This window comes from Dasypus novemcinctus, chromosome 22 (genome assembly GCF_030445035.2).
Source record: "Dasypus novemcinctus isolate mDasNov1 chromosome 22, mDasNov1.1.hap2, whole genome shotgun sequence".
Taxonomy (NCBI): Eukaryota; Metazoa; Chordata; class Mammalia; order Cingulata; family Dasypodidae; genus Dasypus; species Dasypus novemcinctus.
In genome coordinates, this window is record NC_080694.1 from 58,498,467 (window position 1) to 58,514,766 (window position 16,300).

The 16,300-nt window shown below is 38.5% G+C and overlaps 1 pseudogene; it reads right to left on the reverse strand.

The window, feature by feature from the left end:
* LOC139437349 (sodium-dependent phosphate transport protein 1-like) overlaps positions 1-16,300 on the reverse strand; it is a 232,146-nt pseudogene that overhangs the window by 190,207 nt on the left and 25,639 nt on the right.

Consider the following 16,300-nt stretch of genomic DNA (forward strand, 5'->3'; position numbering starts at 1 on the left):
ACCTTGCATTAGTGTGGTACATTTGTTACAATTCATGAAATAACATTTTCATAATTGCACAATTTTAACTGTATTGTATTGTTTACATTAACTACTGATGCAGGATTTTCCTCTGTCATTTTGCTATTTGTTCTTTGCCAGTCTTATCCCTTTTTTTCCCCTTAAATTCTTCTGTTAATGCTTACTTTCTATTTATTTGCTTTTTTCGGTAGTGTACCATTGAGTCCTTTCCCATTTCCTCATGTCTGTGTTTTTCAGATGTTTTCTCTGTGGTTATCACAGGACTTAAATTTAAGATCCTAAATCTAAAACAATCAATTTGAATGATACCTACTTAATTTTTAATAGCATACACATATACTATTCCAATATTCTTTCATCTTTGCACCTATTTTTGGTATGTTTTACAAATTATAGCTTTATGTATTGTATTACGGAACCGTAGATTTATCATGGCTTTTTTATTCATTTATATTTTAGAACCTGTATGAAACAAAATGTAGAGTTAAATTCCAAAAATAGTACTGGCATTTATAATTACCCCTATGGAAATCTTACTGAGCCTTTTTTTTTTTTTTGGTTTCTTGCCACATGATTGACTGTCAAGGGTCCTTTCTTTTAGGTCTAAAGAACCCACTTTAGCATTGTTTGTCAGGCAGGTCTAGTGGTGACAAACTCACTCAGCTTTTGTTTTTCTGGTAATGTCTTAATCTCTCCCTGATTTGTTGAAGAACAGTCTCACCAGATGTAGAATTCTTGGTTGGTAAATGTTTTCTTTCAGCACTTTAAATATTTCATTCCACTGCCCTCTTGACTTCATGATTTCTGTTGGGAATTTGGCAATTAATCCTGTTGGGGCTCTCTTGAACATGACATGTTCATTTTCTCCTGCAGCTTTTAGAACTTTCTCCTTTTCCTTGACATTTGACAGTTAGGCTAGTATGTTTCTGGGTTTGGTTCTCTTTGAGTTTATCCCATTTGGGGTGTGTTGGTCTTGGATTTCTATATTCATGTCTTTCCTTACAAGTGAGAAGTTTCTGCCATTATTTATTTGAATATTCATCCTGCCCCTTTCTTTCTTTCTCTTCCTACTGGAACTCCCATAATGCGTATATATTAGTTCACTTGATGGTATCCCACAGGATTCTTAGACTTTTTTCCTTCTCACACTAAGACTGAATCCTATCAATATTCTTGCCTTCAAGTTCAAGGCAAGAATATTTGATTTTGAACTTTTTCATTTCAGTTATTGTGGTTTTCAACTCCAATTATTTCTGTTCCTTTCTTTTTAAATTGTCTACTTCTTTATCAGAGTTTTAATACTGTTCTTTCATTGTTTTCCTTATATCTTTATTTCCTTTCCAGTTTTCTTGTTATCTCTTTGAACATATTGAGGATCACTTTTTAAAAATCTTTGACTGGTTTGTCCACAGTATGGTCTTCTTTGTTGGTGGTTTCTGGATGTTTTCTTTTTCCTTTGGATGGGTCACAATTTCTTGTTCCTTGTTTGTCTAGTAATCTTTTTCTTTTTTTTTTTGCATACTGAACATTTAAAAAAATTTTAAAACATGACTCCGGGATTTAATTCCTGGTTTCTCTGATTCTTAATTTTGTATGCAGCTAGTGAAATGATGGAGATTTCATTGAGGGTTGGGACAGTGTTTAGTGTTTTGTTTTCTTATTTGGCTCTCACACATTTACTGCAACACTTTAGCTGATTCCTGGAAATTTGAGAAAGATGATCCTGCCAGTTTTTGTCAGTTGTTCAAGGAGTTCTGTGGGAATGGCACCCTGGACCACCTTAAACCATCATCTTGGTCAACTGGACCCCAGACATAGCATGACTGAGTTATGAGGTTTTTTTTGTGGCATGAAAATAAATTGTTCAAATTAGACATCTCTTCAAACTATAGGTAATTCAGTTTCAAGTTCAAAGTCTGGCATGAGCCATCCCTTCATCAGGGTGTAATGCGTAAGAAGATACATCTAGGGCCACTCCATCATATTGTAAACTATGTTAGTTTAGCAACCCAAGATTCAGAATAAATTTCTCTTTTCATAAAGGGAAACAAATGGCAGCTGCTCATCCAGAGTGGCTAAGCAGAAATTCTGAGGGCCACTGGTGGGAGAATACTTTTTAACTAGGCCCTCAGGAGACAGCATGTAGGGACTAGAAGGGACTTTGGGACGTTCTCGCATGATTAGTAGGTTCTGTATGTAGGAAGACCAGAAAGGCATACTGAGATGTCAAGTAGTACTACCAAAATAATTTTTTGGGTTCTCCTCCTGGGCATTTCCAATTGCTTCAAGTTAAATGTATTCATGGAACTTTCTTTGGACAATGAAATATGAGAGGAAGTGATAGGTGTTAATTCTGAGGCAAACATTACTGAGTTCATCACAGTAACAGACCTGTGAGATACTAATTGCACAGTAAGTTTTTCTTTTCAAGACTTGATTGTGTGTTTAGAGCAGTGACTCTTTGTTGAAAGATATAAAACATTCTCTCAGCAGTTCATGAAATACCTGTTGTAGCCTTCCCCTCCCTGAGATAAAATGCATCATGATTGCCTATGTTAAAGGAATGCTTCATTTAGCTACTGTGAAGAAACACAGATGGAACATGGAAATACAGTCATTAGGCAATTATGTGTAGTACTAAGTAAAGTTATTTAAAGTCAAGCAATTTTTTTGACTCAGAAACCCAAAGGATCTCCATTAGTATGGAGGAGTGGTTTTAATAACTAATAAATCTACAAATATAAAGATGAATAAAAATTTCAATACATAGTGAAGATGGTATGTGCCTTCTTCCTTGTGATCTCAAGAGCACCCCTGGATGGCACTTCATTAGTGTCTTGGACATCTCCCTTTTAGGTCTGGAGAGCATGGTGCCAGATTGGTTAATCTGGTACCTGATAATCTGGAAAAGCTGGGTTTTAGTCCAGTTTGCCAGAGAGCACCATCCAGATTACCACCAGTGGCAGCCACCCGTTTTTAAAGCCATCAGTAATGCTTTCAGGCAAGTGTGTAGTTGGGGCATGAGCACAAAGGAGCAGTTTTAATTTTAGATCTTTAGTAGCACAATGGTTAACACGGAATGCAAACTGGGTAGCAGCACAAATTTGTAAATCATATAGATAAATGGCATTCGTATTAGGGAGAGAGCAAATAGCAAACTACCTGGTTCTGAAGTGCCTGGTAACTAAAGGGGGCATCTGACACCAGAGCTAGTAGCCATGGAGAGGAAATTGGTGGAGATGATGTCCACCCCCAGCCCCCAGCCCCATTAGCTGCAGGACATCCATCCCTCTTGTCAGAATGGGTCTTGCCCTTTCTGGGCATTTTCCACCCAGGCCTTCCACCTCAGCACAGTCCTTCTCTCATGAACTGATGGCTTTGTTGGCTTTGGCCTCCTGGTCCAGGACTTTGAGGTGTACACTCTGTGGTTTCTATTCTCCAGGCTTTCTTTTTAGGACAGCGCTGAGAATTCATCTTATGGGTGTTCAGACACAAGTCCATTTACGATTTTGAGATCCCATTCCCATGGTTCTAGCTCTTCTTTTGCTTTGGTGAGAATATATCATCCACACCTGATGATTTTACCAGGAAAACAATGGGAAGTGTTGGAAAATACTAAGAAATTCAGATATACTTAGACCTTCAAAAGATCATAGCTAAAGAACTAGCCTTTTCTTTTTTTCAATTCGCATAAACTCTCCAGGTAGAATCTTCAGTATCACTCAGCCAAGATCCCTGAGAATGCCCTGGAAGCAAAGGCAACCCAAACTGAAGGGCTAATCAGTCAAACAGGCACACACACACACAAAAAACAAAGAGCAAGTACTCATAGACACTATCCCATCCCTTGATTTGCCCCTAAGTGGATGGCTGTCAGCTTTTCAGCCCAGTCCTGGACATCCCCTTGGCCAAAGAAGAGGTAGAAGACCATGCCTGATACTTCAGTGGCAGCCGAGAGCAAGAACATTTTTCTCAAAACAAACTGAATCCTGGAATCTATAATGTATTAACCATCACTCAGTTCTTATCCCTCCTGATCCACAGTAGCTCTCTGTGGTAAGTAGAATTAGGTCCCCCAGGAGATGAACATGCTCTTTATCTCATTCCTTTGGGTGTGAGTAGAATCAGGGTAAGTAGAATTACATCCTCCAGTAAAGGAACATGCTCTTTATCTCATTCCTTTGGGTGTGGACCCAGTAAACAGAACTCCAGAAGATGTTAATTTTAGTTCAGTGAGGCTAACTGAAAGGGAATCAGATTTAGTCCTATTACTGGAAGCCTTATAAATAAAAAGCCATGGGGAGGAGCAGGAATCCAGATATCAGTGGGAACGCAGAAGAGAATGAAGGGGGTATTGCCATGTGACAGAAGGCGAGGGACACATAATTGCTGGCCCACAAAGAACCACGATCCCAGCAGGCAGCCAGCTTTCCAGCTCTGAAACCAGCAGCCAGTAAATTCCTGTGCCAAACCAAGCCCACTGGGTGTATGTGTTAGAGCCTGGAGAACTAGGGCACCTTTTCTCCAATATCCTGCCTGCTTCTCCACCTCTGTTCCAGCCACGTGGGTTTTTTGTTTGCTCTTGGAATCTCCCAGGCACGTTTCTGCCTAGAGGCTGCTGGGCTCCATGTTTCCTGGGTTGTAAGCTCTTCCCCATAGAGCCCCTGGGATCACCCCTCACTTTCGTCCAGTCCTGGCTTGAATGTTTCTTTTTCAGTGAGCTTCCCAAGACCTCACCACTTAAAATGGAAATTTCACCCCTGTCTCATGTGCCCCATTTCTCTTTCCTGCTTGACTCTTCCCAGACTTGCCTACCATCTAATCTACCACATAATTCCCTTAATTCATTGATTTTCATGAGGACAGGGGTTTTTGTTTGTTTTACGTTCTTAATAGTGCTTGGTAAATGCTCATGCTTAACACATGCTTCAGCAAATGAGCGGATGAACACTGAATGGCAGGGGAGACAAGATCAGCTTGAGAACTTCCATTTCAAAGAACTATTTCCTGACGAGTTAGTGACGGAAGGGGATTAAAACTTCTAAAAGGAGAAGGGATTTTATGTCATAGAGAATGCACTTTCTTTGTTCTTATTTTTGTTGACTTGTTTCCCAGACTGACTGGTGGAAAACCACAGGAAACTTAAAGAATGAGATTCATGTGAGTGTCGTATACATCTTTCTCCATGTAAATTCTGTATGAATAAGATTCTTAGGAAATGCTTGAGTCATTGAGTAAATCTGTTTATTCCAATAACTTTAAATACACCTTGTAGAATGGAAGAATATACAAACGTCATATAAGCAGTACTGTCCCGGCCCGCGGGACACTAACGAGGGCTCGAGCACCTGTCAGGGAGGAATGTTACGGGATAAGAGACACGAAGAATGACAGCAAGACAGTGTTCTGATCAAGCTGCAAAATTTTATTGAGGGGACTGTGCATATATACTCTAGGGAGGAGGGGGGTGACGGGTCTAGGGAGGAAGGCAGACGTCTAGGGAGGGGATTGGCTGAAAGTTCCTGTCTGGTCTGCAGAGTTTCCCGCCTTGCACCTGCGCATTGCTGTATTTGCCTGGGCAGTGGCGGGGAATGGAGAACAAAGGAGCAGGGAGGAAGAAGAACAAGGAAATGACAGAGTAGATTTGTGAATTCTGCCATGTTGTGAAGGGCTGAGAATAGGCTTCACATGGGTGGCTCCCTACACAGTACTGGTCAGAGAAGCTTCTAGGCTAACTATTCATGAACAAAAAGCCAAGATGCAGGTGGCTCCTTTACTCTGGTATTCACTCAACATCTCACTCTTTGGGTAAATTATTGTGGAGTGACCTACACACCCTGATATGCCGGAAACTTCATGGCATGGCCTGAAGCCCACATGTCTTCACCACTGAATTCTATCAAAATTCCAAGAAGAATTATTACAAATTATTTACATGCTTTTCTAAATAGAGTGGAGGAAGGAATATTTCCCAATTCAGTCTTGGAGGCCATTATTCCCTGATACCAAGACCAGACAATGACATGACAAGAAAACTACAGACCAATATCTCTTCTGAATATGGATGCAAGAATCCTCAACAAAATGCTAGCAAAATGAATCTAAAAACATATAAAAAGTATTATGTACCATAACCAAGTGGGATTTATCTCTCAAAAGAGTTTTTGGGTTAATATTTAAAAATCTAATAGTGTGGTACATTGAATCAATAGAATTATACCAAATAGCCACATGATCATCTCGATGTATGGAGATAAAGTAAATAACAAAATCTAACATCTTTTCATGATAATAAACACTCACCTAACTATAACAAGACGAGAAAATCCTTAAATTGAGAAGGAGCGTTTATTCACAGTCCACAGCCTACAGCATACCTAATGGTGAAAGTATGGATCCTTTCATCTTAAAATCATCAATAAGACAGAATCTCTACTCTCACTACTTCTATTCAACCTTGCACTGTAGGTTTTAGCCAGGATATTTAGTCGGGAAAAATAATTAAAGGGTATCAGGTTTGGAAAGAAAGAAGTAAAATCATCTCTGCTCACAGATGACATGATGATCTCATATTTACAAAATTGTGAAGGATCCACCTAAAGATTAGTAAAAGTACTAAAGGAGTTCAGAATGGTTGCAGGATACAAGATTAATAGGCAAAAAGCAATTATAAATCTATATACTTGTAATTAAAAAACAGACAATGAAATTGAGAAAAACAATTCCATTTGCAATAACATAAAAATAATAAAATGCTTTAGATATGGAAGACATCTTTAAAAGAATTGCAAATTACATATTCTGAAAACTACAAAACATTGTGGAAAGAAATTAAAGAATATCTAAATAAATGGGAAAACATCCCATGTTAATGGATCAAAAGAGTGACTATGGTTACCATGGCAATACTCCCTAACTGACCTACAGATTCAATGTAATCCTATTAGAGTTCCTACTGACTTCTTTGTAGAACTTCCCAAACTGACTTGAAAATTCAATTGGATTTGCAAGAGATGCTGAAGAGGGAAAACAATCCTGGAAAAGAAGAAGCAAATAGGACTCACACTTCCCAATTTCAAAATTTACTACATGTCAGTTGTAATCAAAACCTTTTTATTGTCACAAAGGCAGGCATATATATCAAGGGAATAGAATTCAGAGTCAGAAAAAAATCCATACATCTATTGTGACCTGATTTTCAACAAGGGTGCCCAGAACATTCAATGGAAAAATAATAGTCTTTTCAAAAATGATGCTGGGACAACTGGATAGTCATATGCAAAAGAATGAAATTGGGACTTGGGTTCTCACAATATACAAAAAATTAACTCAGAATGGATAATAGGTCAAAATGTAAGAGCAAAAACTATAAAACTATCAGTTAAAAACATAGAGGTAAATCCTCGCAACCTTGGATTTGACAAAGGATAATTATATATGAGTGCAAAAGCATAAGTTACAGAAGAAAAAATAAATTTGATTTCATAAATATTAAAAGTTTTTATGCTTCAAAGGGCATCATTAGGACAGTGAAAAGGCAAATATTTCACCCAAAGAAAGGAGGAAATATTATCTAGCTCTGATATGATAAGGGACTTGGATCTAATACATATAAATAAATCTAAAACCCAATAATAAAAAGACAAACCAATTTTTAAATTGGCAAAGGCTCTGAAGAGACATTTCTCCAAAGAAGATGTACAAGTGCCTAGAAAGCACATTGAAAAAAGATGTTAAACATCATTAGCCATTAAGGAAGTGCAAATCAAAACCACAATGAAATATTTCTTCATACCCACTAGGATGTCTAGACAAAACTCAGGTAGTGTAGATAAACATGGAAATATGTAGCTTTCACATACTGCTAGAAAGAATGTAAAAATGGTACAACTGCTTTGGAAAACAGTCTGGTGGTTTCTCTAATGGTTATTTGTAGAGTTATCATAAATATGATGGAGAAATTCCACTCCTAGGCATATACCCAAGAGAAATAAAAATATATATCCACCCAGAAATTTATACACAGAAATTTACAGCAGTACTCTGTATTAAGCCAAAAGGTGAAAACAGACGAATAAAGAAAATGTTCTGTTATTCCATGTAGTTTATCCATACAATGGAGTAGTATTCGGCCATAAAAAGGATTGAAGTACTGAAACATGTGACAATGTGGATGAAGCTTGCAATCATTATGCTAAGTGAGAGAAGCTTGTCCAAAAGATCACATATTATATGATTCCACTCAAATGAAAGACAAAATGAGGACATCTGCAGAGACAGACCAGACTAGTGTTTGCTTAGGGTTGGATTGAAGGAGACAAGGGACTTGGAATCAATATCTAAAGTTTGTGATATTTCCTCTTGAGGTGATGAAAATGGTTGGCCATGTTGTTTGTATAGATCTGTGAATATATCTAAAACCTTTGAATTGTACAATTTAAATAGGTGTACAATCAGATGATATTATCTGTAGCAAATGTACGTGCATTTTATCTCAATAAGACTGCTTAAAAAAAAGGAAAGAAAAGAAAAAACTTGAATCAGTTGACTGAAATTATTCAACTTTTAGGTGCATTATTTTTAAAAAGTCATGAATTACCCTATGCGATCAACTTAAGTTTAAAAGGAAATTTTCTCTTATTGTTGCAGTGAGGTTTTCTTAATTTATTGAAGGTATAACACTCATACATGAATATACATAAACAATAAGTGTATAATAATAGTTGTGAACTTACAAAACAAACATATAGTTCCATACAGGACTCTCACAACTCACCCCACCACCAAAAACTTGTATTGCTGTTAAACCTTTTTAACTAATGATTAAAGAGCATTCAAAATATTACTACTAACCAAAGTATTTTCCCCCAACCAACCCTATTATTATTATATTTATATCATTTATATACGAACATACATAAACAATTAAGTGTATAGTAAAAGTCATGAATCTGCAAAGCAAACATGGATAACGTCATATGGGGGTCCCATATATCAACCTTCCACCAACACCTTGCATTTTGGCTATGGATATCCAATTCTTTCAGTACCATTTGTTGAATGGACTGTTCTGCCAGAGCTGTGTATGTTTGACAGGTTGGTCAAAAATCACTTGACCATACAAGGTTCTGTTTCTGAACCATAAATTTGGTTCCATTGGTCTATGTGTCTGTCTTTATGCAGTACCATGCTGTTTTTACCACTAGAGCTAGTTAATATGATTTAAAATCTGGAGATGAGGGTTTGCTTTTCATTGATATGATGTGTCTGGCTTCCAAATAAATTTGATGATCATGTTTTCTTTTTTTATTTTAATGCTGGTAGAATTTTTATCGGGATTACATTGAATCTGTATATCAATTTGAGTAGAATTGACATCTTAATAATATTTAGTCTTCCAATCCATGAGCTTGGAGTGTTCTTCCAGTTATTTAGGCTTTTTAAATTTCTTTTAACATTGAGCTGGAGTTTCCTGAATACAAGTCCTTTACATCATTTGTTAAGTTTATTCCTAACTACTTGAGATTTATCTGTCATATTTTATTTTCACCACTCTTTTAGCTACTTTTATTAATATAATCTTCATTTCTAGATTCTCTCCCAGACCTCTCTCTCCTGTCTTTTCTTTTCAGGCGCTCTCACACTGTAGCAGTTTGATATTATTAATGAATTCCAAAAAGAAATATTGGATTATGTTTTAAATGGATCTTTTCCTCTGAGCATATGAGGTTATACTGGATTCAGAGGTTTACTTGATTAAGTAATTGTGTCAGTAAGGTATTGACTCCCTGCCCCTTGGTGGGTGGGGACTCACAGATAAAAGGCATGGCAAAAGACAGAGTTAAGGGTTTCTGATGTTGGAGTTTTGATTTTAGAGTTTGATGCTGAAGACTTAAGCTTGAGCTCTGCAAAGTCAGCATGCAGAGGAAAGAGAAGCCAGCCCCAGGAAGGAAGCAACCTTGAAACCAGAGAAAAGCAAGCCTCAGGAATGTAGGAACCAAGAATGCCTAAACCCTCACAGACATCAGCAGCCATCTTGCTCCAAATAGACTTTGGTGAGGCAAGCAATTTACTCTTTATGGCCTTGTACCTGTAAGGTCCTACCCCAAATAAATACTCTTCATAATGCTTAGCAGATTTCTGGTATTTTGCATCAACACTCCTTTGGCTGACTAATACACACGTCTGTTAACAATTTCCTGAAAATCTGGTCTCTTGCTTAGAAATTCTCAGTTTCTGTTTATCTGTGAATAGTCTAATCTCGGCCTCATTTTTGAAAGACAGTCTTGCTGGATATAAGATTCTTGACTGGAAGTCTTTCTCTTGTAGTTCTTAAATATATCAAACCCCTGTCTTCTTGCCTCCATGGTTTCTGGTGAGAAATCAGCACTTAATCTTATTGGATATCCCTTATATATTATGCATTGCTTTTCTCTTACTCTTCTCAGAATTCTCTTTGTCTTTCGCATTTGACATTCTGATGAGTATGTGTCTCGGAGTTGGTCTATTCAGACTTTTTCAGATGTGAGTACATTGTACTTCTTTTACATGGATATCTATGTCCTTCAATTGGGTTGGGAAATGTTCTACTATTATTTCTTCAAATATTCTTTCTGCCCCTTTTCCCTTCTCTTCTTCTTCTGGGATACCCATGACACATACGTTTGCATGCTTTTTGCTGTCATTTAGTTTCACGAGACCTTGTTCAATTTTTTTCCATTCTTTTCTTTTTCTGTTCTTTTGTATTTTCATTTTCAGAGGACATTTCTTCAAGCTCACCAATCCTTTCTTCTGCCTCTTCAAATATGCTATAATATGATTCCAATGTTTTTTTTATTTCATTCATTGCACCTTTCATTCCCATAAGACCTGCTATTTTTCTATGTATGCTTTCAAATACTTCTTTGTACTCATCCAGTGTCTTCTTAATATTCTTAATCTCTTAAGCCATCTCATTGAAATTATTAAGGAGATTTTGTTTGAACATCGATGATTAGTTGTCCCAATTCCTTTAAGTCATCTGGAGCCTTATCTTGTTCCTTTAACTGGGCCATACTTTCTGTTACTTGGTGTGAATTGTAAATTTTTTTTGGTGTCCTGGGATCTGGATTACTAGAGTATTTATTTTAGGTGCAGTTTTTCTCTTTAGTTTAGGGCTCCCTATGGTTTCTCCCTTGCTGGTTGTCCAGTAGGAGCCAAGGCTTTAATTGGTGCTCTAAGGAGTGGAGGCTCAAACTGCCCTCATTGCCCCAGGGGCCAAAGACACTCCTCCCCACTTTCTAATTTGCCAGCATAGGGACAGAGTTACAGCTGTGTGGAATAATCCAAATCGTGCAGGCCTGAAGTTTAGTTGTCCAGAAAGACTGATGAAGCTGCACATTCCTTTCTCCCCTGCCTGGGGTTGGGATGGATCTTCAGATGTGGGCAGCAATCTATACAGTGTGGGTTCAAGCTGACCACAGTTGCCCTGGTAGACTTCCGATTTTCAGTCTGTACCAGCCAAAAGTACCTGCCATTACCTGGATAGGATGTTGCAGGACCCACCAGCCTCCTCACTACCAGAAGCAGGGCTGAAGACTAGTCTAGGGCTGCAGGCTGATCTGGGTGAAAGAAACTGGTTCTTACCTTCACTGTGATTTTTGGTCCTGCCTTCCCCTCAGGCTGGGGGCAGAGTAAAAATGGTGACCAGTAGCCTCTTTCTGACTTATAGATTCACACCCCGGCTGTTCCCAGGGAGATATTAATATAGCCTGTGCACATATTAAAATTTATCTTATTCTATATCTATGGGAAACAAAGGCATGTTGTTTCCATGGAAGGAAGTTACTTCCTTGACCACTGAGTCAGGCTGTCCTCTGTGATTATCGGTGTGGATCATAATCATGGCTGGGTAAAGCACACCTGCAGGTGGAACAAGAACATATAGAATGAAATGACCTGAGTAACAGGATTTATGAGTATAGTTACTGATTTTTATAATAATAGTTCCAGTAAAGTTTGTTGGTGTTCATCAATCACTAGTTAATATAGAATGTAAGGGTAATAGGTAACTTGATTTCCTGATGAATGTCACGTATGTTAGGGGTATATATACTAGCCCCTTGGCTCAATAAAGTTGTCTGATGAGCTTGAGAAATCAATGCTCTCAGATCTCCTGAACCCAATCTTTCTTTGTCTTTCATTCCCGATACCCTCAGGTCCATTGACTCCGACATATATCCAAGTATGCCTAGTTCCTGGAAAGCCATTTAAGTGATAGCAGCTCTATAGGCTTTGGATAATCAGGGAGAATGCAAACTGAATTTGTGTTCAAACTTACATCCAGACAGAATGTGGAGAATACATTAATGCAAGCTTACCTGGAATGTGGGGGACATGTTAATTCAAAATTTACCTGGTGCTCTGACAAATACTTAAAATTCCTAGAAACTAATAAAGAAAAGTCCTTTTTTCATAAAAGCACTTTTTGACTCCCCACTCCTACATCCTCTGTATAAAAGGGACCCAGAAATCCTAATTAGGGCTTAGCTTTTTGGACAGGAGTCCCCGGGCCCAGTCAGTCATAATAAATTTTTCCTTCTCAATAATATATCTGAGTCCTGGCCTTCAACTACACAATCACTGAATCTCTCTGCTTCCACATCATTTCCTGGGAGCTCACCAGGGATTGCAATGAAGGCCAGAGATGGCAGCATTTCAATGTCCCTTTCAGATGCCTCTGAGGAAACTGGGAGCACTCAGGTGCCCCTGCACCCCTTTTATTCCAGAAAGAGGTTGTGAGCTCTGCCGGAGCCCTCCTGGGGGAAAAAATTTGGATGCATTGAAGGGTCTAAAAGGATGAATGAAAAAAATGAAAACTCCACATGCCACACAGGTAAGGCTCCCAGGGGCAATATGTAAGAAAAGCCAAACTGTAAATGTTAGGAGGGGGGCCTGATCAGCTCCCAAAGAGGACCCTAGTACCCCTAAGTTTCAGGGGAAGCTGTCTTCTCCAGGTCTGTAAAGAAAAGAAAAAAGTCTGATGTTTGGTTTTAGCTAACTGCAGGTTGGCATCTGGTTATGCCTTCACTAAAATAGTGAAGGTTTGGTTACAGTGGGAGAGGCATTGATGGGCTTAAGACCTGCTCCCTGCCTCACTTTAAAAAAAAATAAAAGCATGCTGCCTCTTGTGCCTTTATTTTGACTGCTCGCTTTCTCTTCCTCTCTCTTTTTGCTGCCATAGGAAGTGAGGCATCAGTATCCCAGTGCTTTCCACTGAGATGGATCCTGAAAAATTGGTCTGAATTTGGAAGATCTTGGTAACAGAAAAATGGATTGGTTTTTGTAATGATGTTTGGTCTGAATATGAGTTGAACAGTGCAAAGGTTTGGCCTGAAGTAGGTCTTTCTTTTGGTGCTGGATTGCAAATGAGCTTGTTTTGTAAACAGCAAGGATAGGCAAAAAGTCCTGTTAGAAGATCCCCCTCCCTAAGGTTGCAAAAATTAACAAGCCATAGCTCAAAAATGGTCAAACCAGAGAAATGGAAATTATGAGTCAAATTGATGGGCTTTCTGTTTCTGTCTATATGCCATGGCTCTTTAGTGTTTGTCAGTTTATTCAATTGCCAGTGTATATTTTCATGCCTCTGGATGGTGGTATTGAATTGTGTGAAATGTGAACTTTGGTTAGGCTGGAACTCTTGAACTCCAGGTCAGTTGACTAAAAGGATGTCTCTTCATTCTTTCCAGAATAATAAGCACAGCTTCTGACATGCCAGCAGGCTCCCCATGGGAGTCTCCTCTCAGGAATCAGAAAGTTCTGCCTGCTGCTGGTCGACATGGGCACCAAGCAACCTCAGTGTGAAATCGGTGTAAAAAAGGAAAAAAAGGATCAAATAGATCTGAAACCTAAAAACCTCATGTCATGTCTCCTATAAAAATATGAGGAAATAAACGTCAAACTTCTCATTTTAAACTCAGTCTTGCCTATAAAAGATATGAATAGTGATCAAACTAAAATTTAAAAAACCTCAGGTACCATCAGTTAAAGTCAAAGAATTCCTAGAAATCCTAAATATATAAAGTTCTTCTGTTTTAATAAGTGCATAACCTTGTGTTCAACTTTGCAATCTGTATTTAACTTTGTCAGTTTGCTTGTGCCTAGGAAATCAGATTTGGGGTTCACCTGTTACAAGTTGGATAACAGTGAAAAGTAACCTAAAAATGAATCTTTAAATGCCAATACTGTCTTGTTAGTGGATTTAATGCATAACTCTCAAGTGAAACATTTAATTGCTCAAAAGGCAAAAGAACTGCACAGAAATATTACTAATAAAATTGTTTTAATTGCATAGTTAATAAATAAAGGCACCCAAATTAATTTTAAGTAAAAACGTTCTAGAAACTTAGACTTGAAATCCTTGTATAAGTACCTTCATGTAAAAAACACTAAAAAAAAAAAGATAACTGCAATTATTACTGGGGAGTAGATGTAGCCTAGATTTCAGCTATTGTAATGGTAATCTTAAACGAATTTACCTTTGTTTATGGCTAATTCAAGTCTATCTAGTGCTTACTATAGTAATGGTAATTATAACTTAAACTTACCTTTAATTATGGTTATTTTATTACTAACTTCACCTACCCCTAGACTTCAACTATTGTGGTGGTAATTGTAAACTGAGTTTGCCTTTGCTTATGGTTACTGCAAGTCTGGGCCCACCCCTTGCCTCTTCTTATAGTTCTAAAGCAAAGAAAAAATTCTTAGCTTTGGAAGCATTTTAGTTATAAGCTATTAATTAAGAAAGTCACAAAGCAGGGAAACCAGGAACCTCTATTCTGGAGAAGCCAGCAAAGGAAAGCCTTCAGGGAAATTTTTCAGTGTTGTTTTACAGTTAAACTTGTTTTGTAAAAAAAAAACCCAAAAAAACAAGCTTTAAGTAACTAAGTTGTGTTTCTGTGTCAAACTATTCATGTCTGCCTATTTGCTCAGTGTATATCTTCATATATCAGGATAATAATATCAAATTAGCAAATAATCCTTTAAAAAACTCTTCAACAACGGCAATGGAGGGATACTGGTATGGGATACCAATGACAGGTGATATATGGCTGACAGGGAGCTGTACAGAACATATGTCCAGGGTGCATGGTAATGATTGGATATACTCATAGTGGCAACAATTAAAAACCACAGCAGGGGGGGTACTGGGTTCCTGGCCAGTGGTGCTCTGTCGTGGTCCCTAGGGGAGCAGCGACAGTCTCCCAGGTACAGCGGCGGGGACCGGGAGGGAGTGAGGGTTCAACAGTGAGCCCCTGATGCTAATGACTATGCTTGTGAGCTGATAAACCTAAAATAAGAACAAGGCCTAGAGCAACATTGTGCCTGGGAATTTCCTCCTGTCAGCCTTCATGTTACTCAAATGTGGCCAGTCTCGAAGCCAAACTCAGCATGTAAATGCAATGCCTTCCCTCCAGCGTGGGACATGACACCCGGGGATGAGCCTCCCTGGCAATGAGGGACCACTATCAACTACCAACTGATGATGTAACTGGAAAAGGACCTTATACGGAAGGTTCAATGCGGATCAGCAGAATATCCCTGTCTACATAAAATAACATGACTTTAAAATGCTGTTTGACCTAAAGTAAGGGGGAAATGGAAAGGAGAAATGAGTTTATATGGCTACGAGTTTCTAAAAAAGAGTCTGGAGGCTGGCAGAAGGATTGCCCTCATGCACAACTGAGCAGAGTCAGAGAGACAGATAAAGCAGATACAACCCCCAGATATTGATTCCTTTGAAGGCTAAAGAGACCCATGAGAGTTAGGGTCATGGCCGATGGGGTTAACTACCAGGGGAGATGGCCCCTCTTTGGAAATGGTGTTTATGTGTGATGAATCTGGACTCAGATGGGATCTCCCTTCATAAGACTTTCATGCTAATGTGCTGGAGGTGCAGTTAATGTTGGGGTTTAAGATATATTTAGGGGATTTGAATCTCTGGACTGACAATGTGATAGCCAGGTCCTGAGCCTCAACAGACTCCAGCACCTACAATCTGATTTATTGGACTTAACACACTCAGCTAAGATGGAGTTGAAGAAGGACAATCACCACACCATGGAGCCTAGAGTGATTACAACTGAAAATGGGAGGATTGCATCCAGCATCCATATGGAATCTGAGCCTCCTCTTGACATAGAGGTGCAATGGACACAACCAATCCAATGTCCACATAGAAGAGGTGGCATTGGATTGGGAAAAGTGGACATGGTGGACGATGGGTATGGGGAAAGGCAGG